The sequence below is a fragment of the Trichomycterus rosablanca genome, chromosome 15 (genome assembly GCF_030014385.1).
Source record: "Trichomycterus rosablanca isolate fTriRos1 chromosome 15, fTriRos1.hap1, whole genome shotgun sequence".
Taxonomy (NCBI): domain Eukaryota; kingdom Metazoa; phylum Chordata; class Actinopteri; order Siluriformes; family Trichomycteridae; genus Trichomycterus; species Trichomycterus rosablanca.
This window is the reverse complement of record NC_086002.1, coordinates 17,799,974-17,816,328: the sequence shown is the minus strand read 5'-3', so window position 1 is coordinate 17,816,328 and position 16,355 is coordinate 17,799,974. Positions and strand designations below refer to the sequence as shown.

General features: G+C 37.9%; 1 long non-coding RNA gene across 2 annotated transcripts; it reads right to left on the bottom strand.

Moving 5' to 3' along the window:
- Positions 1-1,273: 1,273 nt before the first annotated feature.
- Positions 1,274-15,694, bottom strand: LOC134328260 (uncharacterized). Of its 2 annotated transcripts, none has more exons than XR_010014723.1 (3): positions 15,581-15,694; positions 13,657-13,776; positions 1,274-1,854 (listed from the first exon to the last, which is right to left on the bottom strand). It is a non-coding gene; the product is annotated as an uncharacterized LOC134328260 (long non-coding RNA). The 2 variants fall into 2 exon arrangements; XR_010014724.1 differs by lacking the exon at positions 1,274-1,854 and adding an exon at positions 11,252-11,336.
- Positions 15,695-16,355: the final 661 nt, after the last annotated feature.

Below are 16,355 nucleotides of genomic sequence, written 5' to 3'. Positions count from 1 at the left end.
ATATTCAACAGAACTGTGTCTACCGTGGAGACCTTCAGGTTCTTGGGAACTACTATTTCCAATGACCTAAAGTGATTATTTCCAATGACCAACACAAACTCCATCCTCAAAAAGGCCCAGCAAAGGATGTACTTTCTGTGTCAACTGAAGAAACACGGTCTGCCACAGGAGCTGTTGAAACAGTTCTACACGGCAGTCATTGAATCTGTCCTGTGCACATCCATCACAGTGTGGTTCGGTTCAGCCACAAAACAGGACAGATGCAGATTGCAAAGAGTGGTGGATAGAGCGGCAAAAATCATCGGTGCGCCTTTGCCCACCCTCCAGGACTTATACAAAACAAGGATCAGAAACCGGGCAGAAAAAATTCTCACAGACTTCTCACACCCTGGTCACGAACTTTTTACCCTCCTACCCTCAATGTTTCTGTCTTCCTTAGATTGTTTATCTTATTTTTGTTAAGCTGACTGACACAGCTATCTAGCCATCCCTGTCCACACACAGTTCGTGTGCATGCAGTGTCTATTATGGCTGAACCAAAACACTCTGTCATAAACATTTCTGCTTCAGTAGGCGACTCTTTTGCATATAAGGCAATGTTACATTCCTCTACATCATTTGATTTATAATCTTCAGTCAGTTTGACTTGCTCACCTCTGTGTGGACAGTCCTTGGCCCAATGGAATGTGCTTTGACAAACGGCACACTTTGATCTGCGTCCATACTTATCCAGAGGGTTAGTGCCAGGCAGTGGCGTCCTCTGTTGGTCATTTTGAGACCATAACTTGCCCCTTTGTCACCTCTGCTCTGCTACATACACTGTCTCCTGGTTAATTCGGTCTTTCACATCCAAGCACGCTTTATCTAGTAGCTTGAATGCTAATACTGCATCGGGAAGTTCCATCTTGTATTTACGCACCCGTGAGTACCACTGTTCAAAATCAATTATATAGTCTGACATGGACACACTACTGTCTCTCATAATCCGGTCAAAACTAGAGTATGCTTCATATGTTCGGTCTTTTTCTTCTTTAAGAAACAAATCATCAAGTTTCCCAAGTAAAGTGTTCATGCCAGTGTCCTTATTCAAATCATCTACCGGTATTTCCATCGCCGTTTCTCTAGCCCTTTCCGATAGTGCCAAAGCCACGGCAAGCGCTTGTTTACTTTTTTCAAGTTCCGAAACTCTTGTCCAGATCGCAACTTCATCAAAGGTTGGCGGGACTCTGTAGTTGCTAACCATCCGCTACCAATGTTACTCGATAAAAAACAATCAGAGTTAATCCCCAACTTTATTCCAGCCGGCACACTTTCAGTACCACTTACTCACAGAATACACGCCCCCCAGCAAACCATGCAGGGTCAAAGAAAAAAAACAACTCCATCTGCAGTTTCACAACAAAAGCCTATCTTCTGTACTGAGGTGTTAGAAAACATTTACTTTATATGAATATGGAGAGTCCATCAGGTTTGTGGTACCAGCTGAATTAATCTGATAGACTGAACACCCAGGACCTGGTACAGGTGAGTTAGAAGCTGTGAAATGGAGTAAGGGTCCATGTGGACTGCTTTAAAAAAAACCTGCATAAGCTTGATGCATTATCATGCTGTTCACTGGAGCTACTGGAGATGTTGAGATTCTGCCTGAAGGAGAACATGAGGAGGATTACTCGGGTGGCCAGAGAATCTCCAAAGATCTTCACTGGGAAATTACAGACGTTAGTGAGGTCTTGAGGTCAGAACGTCTTCCTACAGAACCACAAGATATTTAGAGGACTGGCTGTAGAAAGTCTCTTCTGTATGATTCTCATCCTGGAACTTTCTAAGGGACCTTGTTGAATGGTCAGAACAGACCTGAAAAGACATCAAACAGTAGAGGTCATGGGTTGAGGGGTACAGTTTTGTACAGGATATTACCCACAATCCACTGTGACCCAGTGATGTTTCCACCAGTAACCAGTAGGTTTTTGGAATGGTATATATTTGCAAAATTATGAGTCATTTTTATTTCCATTTACATATTTGGCATTTAGCAGAAACTTTTATTCAAAGTGACTTACAGTACTGTGAGAATAAATTGTCTAAGCAATTGAGGGTTAAGGGCCTTGCTCAAGGGCAACACTGGCAACCTGGCAGTGGTGGGGCTTGAACCAGCGATCTTTCGATTACTAGTCCAGTACATTAACCACTAGGCTATTTAACCATTCATTTTATCCAACGAAATGATTAAAGCAATAAACTACAATAGATTAAAATGATGATAAACAAAGTGATGATTCTTATTAATGATGTTAAATATAGAAGATGATGATAATGTAAGTATTTAATAAAAGATGCAGTAAGTGTAGCAGTTCTGTTAATGATTAATAATAATATTAACCCCCTGACGCATAGTGGTCACTACAGTGGCGGCTATTTAATAGCTGTTTTTTTACAAGCACAGGTTTCCATGCTTCAAATGTATATTAACCTCTACAGTGGACACTACAGTTTCAATCATTTCACTTCTACACTGATTTAATGTTCATTATCTATACAGTTGATTTAAGTTTATGATTTATTTTCTTACTCCTCTGTTGTGCTGACAGTCTCATCATCTTTAATCAGATGCACTTTATTCTTCTGCTCATAACAATAAACACATTAATGCACATAAATGCAGCTTCATTCTGTACTAGTTTTAATAAAAAAAATTTATTTTACATCATGATGCAAATGGTTCTTTTTATTTTTAAAATGTAATGAACAAAACAGATATTGATTTTATTTTAAAAAAACATTTATAAAAATAATTAACAAATAACATGTATTTGTATCTTACCTGATTAAAACAAGTAAAGGAGACATGGTGTTGTGCAGTGTAAGTTAAAGGTGTTTCTCTGTTAAGTGTGATGCTCTTAATGAAGTAGAAACAGAAGAAAAGCTGCTGCTTACCGTGCATTTGCTGTTCAATAACTGCTGAATCTAACGATTGACCTTTCTAAAACCAGCCAAGAATGGTGTTTAAAATAAAAGGTGTATAAATATTTGACAATAATTACCCACAAGCTTTTATTAAGTAATACAAGTGTTTCATTTATTTATGGAGATCTGGTATCTCAATGGCATTTAAACCATATTTCATTAAAACCGACAAAAAGAAGAAAAAGGTTTTAATATTGATGCACAGCCTTTAGATTTGGCATGTATTGCAGCATCTACTTAACATGTATATTTATAAATCTAATTTTAATAATATTTATCTGTGATACATGTGAAATCTGTAAATATGTGACAGTAACAAGACTTGGATTTTGGATGGAAGGTCACACTTGAAAAATAATAATTTCAATAGCATTTTTACTGTGTTACATAGGGCATTAAAACAAGCTGTGAATTGTGGCAGTTATCATGCAGAACCTCTTTAACACTTTAATAGCACTTGATATCTGACCACATGCAGCAAGATTTAATGGCATCAGGCACTGAGGTTTTAGTTTGCAATGTAATTTGAATACTAAACGCTCCATGCCTAAACTCCAAGATGTACACCTCTAGTGACCCAAAAGCACAAGAAAAGTTGGTGCTAATAGGATAAAAAAACAACAACATGTAAATAAGCCACAGAAGTTTTTGGATACTGTTCTGTGGAGTGATGAAACACACCTGTAACGTTTTGGTCCTACATAGATCAGCAGTGTGTCTGGAGGAGGAACAATGAAGCATTCACTTAAAGGGCACCCTGCCTACAGTGCAGCATGGTGGTGGATCTGTGATGCTTTGTGGCTGCTTTGTTTCTTCTGGCACTGGAATTCTTCAGTGTGTGGGGGGCAAGATGGATTCAATCAAACATCAGGAAATCCTAGGAGAAAACGTTATGCCTTTTCTGAGAAAGCTGAGGCTCTGGCATCATTGGACCTTTTACCAGGCCAGTGATCCTTAAAGTCTACCAAGGTTTGGTTTCAGAAGAAGTCCTTGAAGATTCTGAAGTGGCTGTCACAGTATTTGAAGGAGACCCTGGGTCATGATCCTAGGGTGGGTTGTAAGCCAAAAATAGGTTACAGTGATACATAATTATAATTAAATCAGATTTTAACGAGCACAAACACAAAATAAACTTGTACACGAATGCCCTCTTGTGGAGGCTTTACGTAATGTATCTTGTAAACCACAGTGGGACCAAATTGCCACCATTTTTATTAATTAGGCTTATTTCATGTGTGTTTTGATGCATGAGTCGCACTAAAAAATGTGGGTTACTTAAAAAAAGTTTAAAAAACCCTGCTCTATACACTTAAATTATAGCCAGTCCAACATGTGCATGTATGAGGTGGTACACAACCAGATTTATTAAGACAAACATTACAGACCAAGTTAGTGACCAGAATGGCTTTTCTCTTAACTTAAACTTACAGTTTGATATCATATTTAATGTGTGTGTGCAGATGTGAGATCTCTAAATGCAGCGTTGCCAGCTGCAGGTGAGTGCTTAACACTGTCCAGGTGAGCATGTACACAGTGTGTCTATCTAATCTCTAATGCTGAAAGTGAGAAGCAAAAAACCACACACACACAGCAGGCCAGTGATTCCTACAACCTCTCTGCAGGTAAAGATTTCAGCTTTCTAAAAATGTAACCCTCAAAAAACAGCTCAAAAGGGTCCAGATCAACCCAAAGTTACAGCTGAGACTGCCAGAACATACACAAGTACATTTGACCCCTGCATGTTTCCATGCTTACATTAACAACATTAACGATTAAAGTCCTCACAAGTGAAAAGATTTACATGAACTTGTAATATAGTGAGCATGCTCAGGAAATCGACACACACCTACATCACCTAAAGCAGACCTCTCCCACAATGGTGATTTACCAACACAAAACATGCCATGCTAAACTGTACGTGCACTATAGACTGCATTAACGTCAGTGATTGTATCAGTAATTCTTAGCAACAGTGGACAGAACTGGTCTTGTGTGCCACATCAATGCATTATTGTATTTTAGTAACATGATAATATGGTAGCAAAGCTCAGTCTGCATCTCCATGTGTTGCAGGCCGCAGGCTTAGAACCCCTGGATTATAGATCATGAGAGAGTCTAGATTTTAGTTCTTATCCACTATTGTTAAAGTAAACAGTATAGTGTTGCTTCAAATACGAGCTTAAGAAAAATCACATATGCTCTTAAACAGACGTACCAGGCTGTATTAATCACTGCCAAAGCAACTGATCTCTCATTGAGCTCTCATTACCATCTGTGTTTCTTCTTTCTTTATGTTGAGCCTCCATCCAAGACTAAAGGAAGACAAGCATCAAGGCTCTTCTCTGTTCTAGCGCCCAAGTGGAATGAACTTCCTCTGTCTGTCCGAACATCTGAGTCTCTTGCTGTGTTTAAAAAACGATTAAAAACCCACCTTTTTATGAAGCACTTAAGCTGACTTGTACTTATTTACTAACATTTTGTTCCATCCTTTTCCATTTCCCAAAAAAAAAAAAAAAAAAAAAAACACTTTGGTTCTAACAGGTTTTAGCAGATTTGTGTTCTTCGACTGTTGTTTACCTAAACTTGAGAAATGAAATGTTCACTATGGAAGCACTTCTGTAAGTCCCTCTGGATAAGAGCGTCTGCTAAATGCTGAAAATGTAAATGTAAATGTAGAGGACAGGAAAGCTGAGACGAGAACAGAGAGACATGAAGTGGTGATGCAGGGACAGAAAGAGTAAAAAGAATAATATAAGAATGTAGAAATATGATCTGAGTAGAAAGACAGAAACAAACCTGAGAGAGTTAATATAAGCAGTAGAATGAAGTACTTTATAAATACTGTGGTTCATATGGTATGTTTCTAGGGTGTCTGATGATAAAAAAAAACATGAATGTGCCAGATATTCATTAATCAGCGTGCTGAATCACATGTGATCCAGCACATACTCGGGTAACATCTCATCAATCCAACACTAATGCAGCATGGACAATCAAGTGTGATTAAGAATGAGATTTGATTAAACACTGATCTAAGTGCTTGGTAAGATATTAGATTAGACACTAGATTTAAATTCTCTATCAGGACATTACAAATGTGACTGCTTCAGCCAGACTAACTCAATCTAACTATCGTACACTTCAAATACAACTTTAAATTCAGACTGTGTCACCTGGCAATATTAAGCATCAATTTACTTTGAGCAGCATGAATGATAATAGTGACTTATCCAACAAGGATATCCAGCTACTTTAATCTAATCTCCCAAACTGAACTAACTGCATTGATTAAATCATCAAAGCCATCGTCATGTATATTGGACCCTGTTCCAACTTGTTTACTTAAAGATTTACTCCCCACCATTGTGGAGCCCCTGCTTACTTTAATAAATGCATCTCTTAGCCTTGTACAATCCCCTCCAAAAGTATTGGAACAGTGAGGCCAATCCCTTTATTTGAATATGAGACAAAAGATTTCAGCTTTTATTTCCAGGTATTTACATCTGGATCTGATACACAGTTCAGAAGATAGCACCTTTTGTCTAAACCCACCCATTTCTTGTGAGCAAAAGTATTGGAACATGTGACTGTCAGGTGTGCTTTGTTGCCCAGGTGTGTCCTGTTACATTATTTAAACAATAAATAGCGCTGAATGTCTACACTCAGTTTCAGATTTGGGTTTTGCCTGTGCAGACTGTGCATTTATAGTTAGAGGAGTAACCAGCATGAAAACCAGAGAGATGTCTATGGGTGAAAAAACAAGCAATTGTGAAGTTGAGAGAAGATGGAAAATTAATCAGAGCCATTGCACAAATATTGGCCATAGCCAGTACAACTGTTTGGAATGTCCTGAAGAAGAAAGTCGTCACTGGTGTACTAAGTAACAGATGTTGAACAGGTAGACAGAGGAAAACAACAGTAGTTGATGACAGAAACATTGTGCGTGCTGTAAAGAAAGACCCTAAAACAACTGTTAGTGACATCAGCAACAACCTCCAGAGGACAGGAGTGAAGGTATCACAATCTACAGTACTGTTCGGAGAAGACTTCATGAACAAAAGTACAGAGGCTTCACCAGAAGATGCAAACCACTAATGAGCAAGAAGAATAGGAAGGCCAGGCTGGAATTTGTCAAGAAGTACAGAGACAAGCCTCAGAAATTCTGGGACAAAGATGAACCTTTACCAATGTGATGGAAAGGCTAAAGTTTGGAGAAAGAAAGGATCTGCTCATGATCCCAAACATACACGCTCATCTTTGAAACACAGTGGAGGTAATGTCATGGCTTGGGCTTGGATGGCTTCTTCTGGGACGGGCTCATTAATCTTCACTGATGATGTCACGCATGATGGCAGCAGTACATTGAACTCAGAAGTCTACAGAAACATTTTGTCTGTTAATTTAAAGAAAGATGCAACCAAACTGATTGGGAGATCCTTCATCATGCAGCAAGATAATGACCCAAAACACACTGCCAAAACTACAAAGGAGATCATCAGGGGCAAGAAGTGGAAGGTTTTGGACTGGCCTAGTCACTCTCCAGACTTAAACCCTATAGAGCATGCATTTTACCTGCTAAAGAGGAGACTGAAGGGAGTAACCCCCCAAAACAAACATCAACTGAAAAAGGCTGCAGTAAAAGCCTGGAAAAACATCACAAAAGAAGAATGTAAAAGTTTAGTGATGTCAATAGTTCACAGGCTTGATGCAGTTATTGCAAGCAAAGGATTTGCAACTAAATATTAAGTCTTATTCACTTTAATCTGTTTTAAGTTGATCTGTTCCAATACTTTTGCTCACAAGAAAAATGGGTGGGTTCAGACAAAAGGTGCTATCTTCTGAACTGTGTATCAGATCCAGATGTAAATACCTGAAAATAAAAGCTGAACTGTTGATCTTTTGTCAAACCCAAATGTTTTCAGTCTACAGCAAAAATAAAGGGATTGGCCTCACTGTTCCAATACTTTTGGAGACACCCCCGATATTAATATCAAATTTTGCTACCTTGCCTTAAATGTATTCCTAATTCAAACAACACTTAAATGAGAAAAAAAGATTTATTTCAAAAGGAAAAAAAAATACAGGGAAGGGAAGAGACGTACTGTGGTTGCATTTCATTAAGTTTCAGAAAAATCCTCTTTTGTGCAGAGATGTGAGTGTGTTTGTTTCTGCTTTAAAACATAAGCGCCATGAACCAATCAGATCTAACACAATTAAACAAGTTTATAGTTTATTTCTCAATTATTTATTATTATACTACTAGCTCTCTCTCTCTCTCTCTCTCTCTCTCTATCTGTGTGTGTGTGTGTGTGTGTGTGTGTTGCTCGCCCTCCGTGATACTGAAAGTTTTCGGATTTGAATATCGATAATAAACAGCTTTTATTACGAGTTATGATTAATTCTCTCTACTGATGCGATGCTGAATGGGTTGATTAGATTACAGTCTATAAGAACTGTGCAGAAATAAAAGACTCGGTTCCTTTTGTTAATTTCAAAGATCCGTTCAATAGAATCTGATCGTTGGCGAACGACCCATCACTAGTATATCTGCAGTTAGCACTGAGCATGTGAGTGAGAGGGGTGCGCCTGTTTAGCGGAGCAGCCTTGTGATGTCAGGAACAACATCAGTGAGCTTCAAATGCAGATCTGCTCTGATAAAAGCGAGAGAGCTACTGATAACCTTACTGATAACTTTACTGATAACTTTACTGATAACTTTATAGACGTAATGAAGTACAGTGTCTGTGTAGCCCCGAATATTTTTAAAAACACATTCGTTTTAATTAAACTGTTTTTATTAAAATAGAATTATAAGAACTTTGAAACAGATTTTATTAGTAATTTACACATTTTGTTTAATATCTTTTTATTTATAATTATTAAATGATTAATTTTTTCGGTGCATGTAATTACTTTTCCGAGATTATCTGGCGTACCACCTCGTGCTGCTTCACGTACCACCAGTGGTACGCATACCACAGTTTGAGAACCACTGGACTATTCCATGAATTATTCTTTATTCTTTATTTTTCTCTCTTTATCTGTATAATTTCATGCTGAGGCCTTCATGCATTTAAAGGACCCCTCCTGCCTAGGGTCTACAACATGTTGGATTGTCTTTGCTAGAATTCACTTAGCTTAGTTCTTTTCCAAATTGGATAGATCTGAGATACAGAACTAAGCTAAGTGAATTCTAGCAAAGACAATCCAACATGTTGTAATGTCTATGAATAAAATCCTCAGACAGACTGTCTGGGTAAGTCTACCAGTTATGTATCATTTCTATTTTAATACTGTGTTGGAGATATAGTATAGATATATCCTGAACACAAAGCTAAAGAACATTTGTACTGCATGTTTAAATCACATGTATTGATTTCTGTGTATTAGAGCTGTTTAATCTATATAATCAGTATTTAGATTTTGTTCTGTTATTATGTTAGTGATATTAAAAGTTAACTTTTACAATCAGATACGTTTTAAGATTACTTTGTGTAATAAAACTCTTCCCACACTAAGAGCAATGCTATGGTTTCTCTCCAGTGTGAATGCGCTGGTGTCTTTTAAAATGACTCTGTTGATTAAAACTCTTCTCACACTGTGAGCACTGATACGGTTTCTCTCCAGTGTGAATGCGCTGGTGTGTTTTCAGATAACTCTGTCTATTAAAACTCTTTCCACACTGTGAGCACTGATACGGTTTCTCCTCAGTGTGAATGCGCTGGTGTATTTTGAGATCACTCTGTGTATTAAAACTCATCCCACACTGTGAGCACTGATACGGTTTTTCTCCAGTGTGAATGCGCTGGTGTCTTTTAAAATGACTCAGTTGATTAAAACTCTTCCCACACTGTAAGCACTGATATGGTTTCTCTCCAGTGTGAATGCGCTGGTGTCTTTGAAAATGACTCAGTTGATTAAAACTCTTCCCACACTGTAAGCACTGATATGGTTTCTCTCCAGTGTGAATGCGCTGGTGTATTTTGAGAGGACTTTGATGATTAAAACTCTTCCCACACTGTGAGCACTGATATGGTTTCTCTCCAGTGTGAATGCGCTGGTGTTTTTTTAGATCACTCTGTGTATTGAAACTCTTCCCACACTGTGAGCACTGATATGGTGTCTCTCCAGTGTGAATGCGCTGGTGTATTTTGAGATCACTGTGTATAAAAACTCTTCTCACACTGTGAGCACTGATATGGTTTCTCTCCAGTGTGAATGCGCTGGTGTATTTTGAGATTACTCTGTGTATAAAAACTCTTCTCACACTGTGAGCACTGATATGGTTTCTCTCCAGTGTGAATGCGCTGGTGTATTTTGAGATTACTCTGTCGATTAAAACTCTTCCCGCACTGTGAGCACTGATATGGTTTCTCTCCAGTGTGAATGCGCTGGTGTATTTTGAGATTACTCTGTGTATTAAAACTCTTCTCACACTGTGAGCACTGATACAGTCTCTCACTAGTGTGAATGCACTGGTGTATTTTGAGATCACTCTGTGTATTGAAACTCTTCCCACACTGTGAGCACTGATATGGTTTCACTCCAGTGTGAATGCGCTGGTGTATTTTGAGAGCACTTTGTCGATTAAAACTCTTCCCACACTGTGAGCACTGATATGGTTTCACTCCAGTGTGAATGCGCTGGTGTATTTTGAGATCACTCTGTGTATTAAAACTCTTCCCACACTGTGAGCACTGACAAGGTTTTTCTCCAGTGTGAATGCGCTGGTGTCTTTTAAAATGACTCAGTTGATTAAAACTCTTCCCACACTGTAAGCACTGATACAGTTTCTCTCCAGTGTGAATGCGCTGGTGTATTTTGAGAGCACTTAGATGATTAAAACTCTTTCCACACTGCGAGCACTGATACGGTTTCTCTCCAGTGTGAATGCGCTGGTGTTTTTTTAGATCACCCTGTGTATTAAAACTCTTCCCACACTGTGAGCACTGATACGGTTTCTCTCCAGTGTGAAAGCGCTGGTGTGTTTTGAGATAACCCTGTGTATTAAAACTCTTTCCACACTCTAAGCACTGATACGGTTTCTCTCCAGTGTGAATGCGCTGGTGTATTTTGAGAGCACCCCGTGTACTGAAGCTCCTCCCACACTGTGAGCAGACGTTTCCTTCTTCCTGTGTGGGACTGAGAGACGTGTTAATGCTGTCAGTACCAGAGGACGTTTGCTGATTACTGGAGCTTCTGGTGGGCGTCAGATCCTCATGTTCAGTCTTAATCTTCACCAGAGAACCACTGGACTATTCCATGAATTATTCTATATTCTTTATTTTTCTCTCTTTATCTGTATAATTTCATGCTGAGGCCTTCATGCATTTAAAGGACCCCTCCTGCCTAGGGTCTGCTGTATCTCAGATCTATCCAATTTGGAAAAGAACTAAGCTAAGTGAATTCTAGCAAAGACAATCCAACATGTTGTAATGTCTATGAATAAAATCCTCAGACAGACTGTCTGGGTAAGTCTACCAGTTATGTATCATTTCTATTTTAATACTGTGTTGGAGATATAGTATAGATATATCCTGAACACAAAGCTAAAGAACATTTGTACTGCATGTTTAAATCACATGTATTGATTTCTGTGTTTACATTATAAATAATCAAATACATTTATAACATTATAAATCATCAAATACATTTATAACATTATAAATCATCAAATACATTTATAACATTATAAATAATCAAATACATTTATAACATTATAAATCATCAAATACATTTATAACATTATAAATAATCAAATACATTTATAACATTATAAATCATCAAATACATTTATAACATTATAAATCATCAAATACATTTATAACATTATAAATAATCAAATACATTTATAACATTATAAATAATCAAATACATTTATAACATTATAAATCATCAAATACATTTATAACATTATAAATAATAAAATACATTTATAACATTATAAATCATCAAATACATTTATAACATTATAAATAATAAATACATTTATAACATTATAAATAATCAAATACATTTATAACATTATAAATCATCAAATACATTTATAACATTATAAATCATCAAATACATTTATAACATTATAAATAATCAAATACATTTATAACATTATAAATAATCAAATACATTTATAACATTATAAATCATCAAATACATTTATAACATTATAAATAATAAATACATTTATAATAGGGCTGCACGATATTGGAAAAAACTGACATTGCGATATTTTTTTTCCTGCGATATATATTGCGATATTTAAAAAATGCAGGAATTTTCACCACATCATTAATAACGTGTCTGTGTAAAAAGTGGCCAGAAATGTTACAAAACATGTTACAGATCGCAGGACACAGTAGTTGTTGCGACACGTTATTGGAAAAAACTGACATTGCGATTTATTTTCTTCCTGCGATATATATTGCGATATTAAAAAAATATATTAATAATATTAATAATGCATGTATCTTACTCTAAATAAGGGGCTCATCTGTGAAAAATGGTGGTGCCTACAAGGGATACAAGAGATTATGACAAGCTACATCTTTGTACTCGGTTGAAACTGAGCATTAAACTAAGAAAGCTTCAATATCACATGAAGGAATTAACAGGATTGACAAAATGGGTCATTTAATGCTTTATTTCACAATCAAAACCTCTTCAAGTAGTAAACATTATTTAAAAAAAACTATACAAACAAAAGACCTTTGGGCTTCAGCCCAGGGGCCTTAAATAATTGAGGGCCCCGGATTGGCTGTTTTTTTTTATTTTTTATTTTGTTAGTTATTTTGGTTAATAAGAATAGGGAAGCTTACAAACCAGTGATTTTGTAAATCATTTACACGTTATTCATATTTCTGACTGTTGATTGGCCAGATAAACTATAACGAGCTGTAGTAGTACTAGCGAACTAGTATGTGAGTGACATTCAGCTCAGCCAATCAGAATGCAGCACCGGGTTTCTACATGTGCGTTCGGACGTGCTGCGGTTAGTTTTGTATGTGAGACTCGCTGTATATATATGTATATATGTAGGGGGACCACAACCAGCCGTAGCCCCTGGGCCCACAGGCAGGGTAAATCACCTCTGCATGTTAGCGCTGTCCCACCTCATTCCATTGGTTTTAATGGCAAGATGCTAAATGCTAAATGCGAAACCCGATGGAATTGCTAAGTAGCCGCGTTCCGATAACCTGCCTTCTAAGTCAATGACTTATTAGAATCCTCTCTACTGAGGCAGCTGCCTGTGTAGGTAGTACAGCGAGGCGGCTCACTAGGTTTTTGAACACACTGGTAGATACGTCATGGAAAATGAGAACGGTGTGAATTTTCGTTTTGTGTCAAGCAGCAAAAAAGTTGTAGCATGACGTATTTGATTTAATTTGCATTAAGTAACATTGCACGTCCTGCGATGTGACTATCGCACATGCACACATCGCAATGTCGATGCTGAAACGAAATATCGTGCAGCCCTAGTTTATAACATTATAAATAATAAAGATTGTTAGTAAATGTTAAACTGAGATCTGATGCTAAAGTCCTGTAACGTGATTCATCCTGCATTCATCATTTCCTGCTCACACTGATCTGCATGAGTACAATACAAGCTTTCACTGTATGATGCTTCATCCCAGCTGCCTCTGATTCTATTCAATCAAAATCTTATTTTACTCAAGATAAAAAATATCTTACTGAGATCATCTTTATCTTCAGCTTCTTCCTTCTTCACAGATTTCATCTGGAAACCTCCACACTGTTGGTCCTCTGGGGTGAGGTGTTCCTCAGGGATCGAGGTTCCTTCACCTGAAATTTCTTTGTATTGTGAAATAAAAATAATAAGTTTGTTATTGTTGGTAGTAACGACCAACTTCTTTATTAAGCACTTAAGTTAGAACTAACAGACACGTACTTCTATACTATCTGTCAAAAAAGACGATCTATAAACCTTTGTTCAAACAGGGTTTCAGCAGATTTAATAATAATAATAACAATACAACCCCCCAAAAAATACTTGGGACAGTATGGAAAATGGAAAATAATAAAACACAGAGTTTCTTACACTGACTTTGACTTTGATTTGATGTCAGACAGGATGAAGCTGAGATATTTCATCTTTTATCTGCTCAACTTCATTTCATTTATTAATAAACATCCATTCCTGCATTTCAGGCCTGTAACACATTCCAAAAATAGTTGGGACCGTTCTTTATTGGGGACAGGTCAGGACAGCAGGCAGGCCAGTCCAGTACCCGTACCCTCTTATTCCTCAGCCACGCCTTTGTAATGAGTGCAGCAGGTGGATTTGCATCGTCTTGTTAAAAAATGCTGGACATCCCTGGAAAAGACGACGTCTTGAAGGCAGCACATGTTGCTGATAACAGTCTGGATCCTTTTTGTCTTTGGTCCGGATCACACGCTGTCCATTTTTCCATAAAAAGACCTGATTTGCTGATTCATCTGACCACAATAGATGTTTCCACCTTTGGGAAAGATGGCGGCGCATGCACCTGAGCGTCTCACCAGGCTTAGCGATCTAGTGTTTATTTATTTGCCAATTTACTGCGTTTTCACTTGAATCACTCGTGTGAACAACACATACGACAGACGCTGCTGGACATTCATTTATATCGCTTTAAGTGTTGGTTTGGACCGTCCATTCAAGTTCAACCAGCTACTTCCAGAGGTGAGCAGAACACCGCGTCCAAGCGAGCTGTTCATCCCAACAGGAAGAGCCAAAACAGGGGAAATGTGGAGGATAGCGCGCTAAGCTAAAACTACCTTGTATCTTCCTTGCCAATATGCCATGAGAAAATAAAAATCTGGACCCTGACACAGAAGAGGATCATGGACTGCAGCTAAACCACAGCGTGGTGGAACTGATGAAGAGCTTCTGTGGTGATGTTTGCCTTTATGTAAACAAAACCTGGTGCATGGACTCTGTCATAGTTAATACCTACTGCTCTGTTGACCTGGAATACCTGGTTATAACATGTAGACCCTTTATAACCAGGTATTATAACCACCAGAGGCTTCCTGCATTGTTACTGCTGCAGTTTATATCCCTCCAGATGCTAATGCTAACGCAGCTATAAAAGACCTTTGTGAACCCAGATGGAGTCTTTATTGTTTCTGGGGACTTTAATCACTGCAGTTTAAGTCCAAAGTTTCATCAGAAGCTCCACCCCTCCCCCACCTGGGTCAGTCTGATCACCTGTCTTTGTTCCTGCTCCCCAAGTACACCCCAGTCATCAGACGTCTGATACCCACAATAAGGACAGTTAAGATCTGGACGGAAGCTGCAGACTCATCTCTCCAGGACCATCAGCACAAACAATCATGTATATATTAAATATATCAGCTTATATACTCGACTTTATTTATTCTCATTCATTACCCAATCATTCAGCCACTTGTATTCACCTGGCATTACTCTGTAATTATATACTAGTCTACACACTGTACAGTCAGCATGATCTGTTTAATATTCTTTACTTCTGTCTCCTCATTTCACTCACCTGCTCACTTATGTACTAAAAATACACAAATATTACAAGTAATTCAGACATGACCAAATTAGGAGAAATAATTTTATAAAAACGTTATAAAAAAGTCTTACTGAGTTCATCTGTATCTTCAGGTTCTTCCTTCTTCACAGGCTTCATCTGGAAACCTCCACACTGTTGGTCCTCTGAGAAGAGCAGTTCCACAGAAGCAACAAGTTCCGGAGGGATTAAAGTGACTTCACCTGAAATTCATCAATATGAGAAGAAGAAACTCAACAACTGGAGGAAACTAAAGGTTGTGGGTTTGATTTCCAATCACAAATAAATCCTAGTTAGATTAAAACTGAAATCCAGACTGGAGTGTAGCAGCACAGGACAGTACGGTACAGTACAGGTTCTAATCCCACTATCCACTTTCTCTTATTATTTCTACTGATTAGTGACTCCAATACTAACTGTACTGTACCATACTGTACTGTACCATACTGTACTGTACCACACTGTACTGTACCATACTGTACTGTACCACACTGTACTGTACCACACTGTACTGTACCATACTGTACTGTACCATACTGTGCTGTACCATACTGTACTGTACCATACTGTACTGTATCATACCATACTGTACCATACTGTGCTGTACCATACTGTACTGTACCATACTGTACCATACTGTACTGTACCATACTGTACTGCACCATACTGTACTGTACCATACTGTACTGCACCATACTGTACTGTACCATACTGTACCATACTGTACTGTACCACACTGTGCTGTACCATACTGTACTGTACCATACTGTACCATACTGTACTGTACCATACTGTACTGTACCACACTGTACTGTACCACACTGTACTGTACCATACTGTGCTGTACCA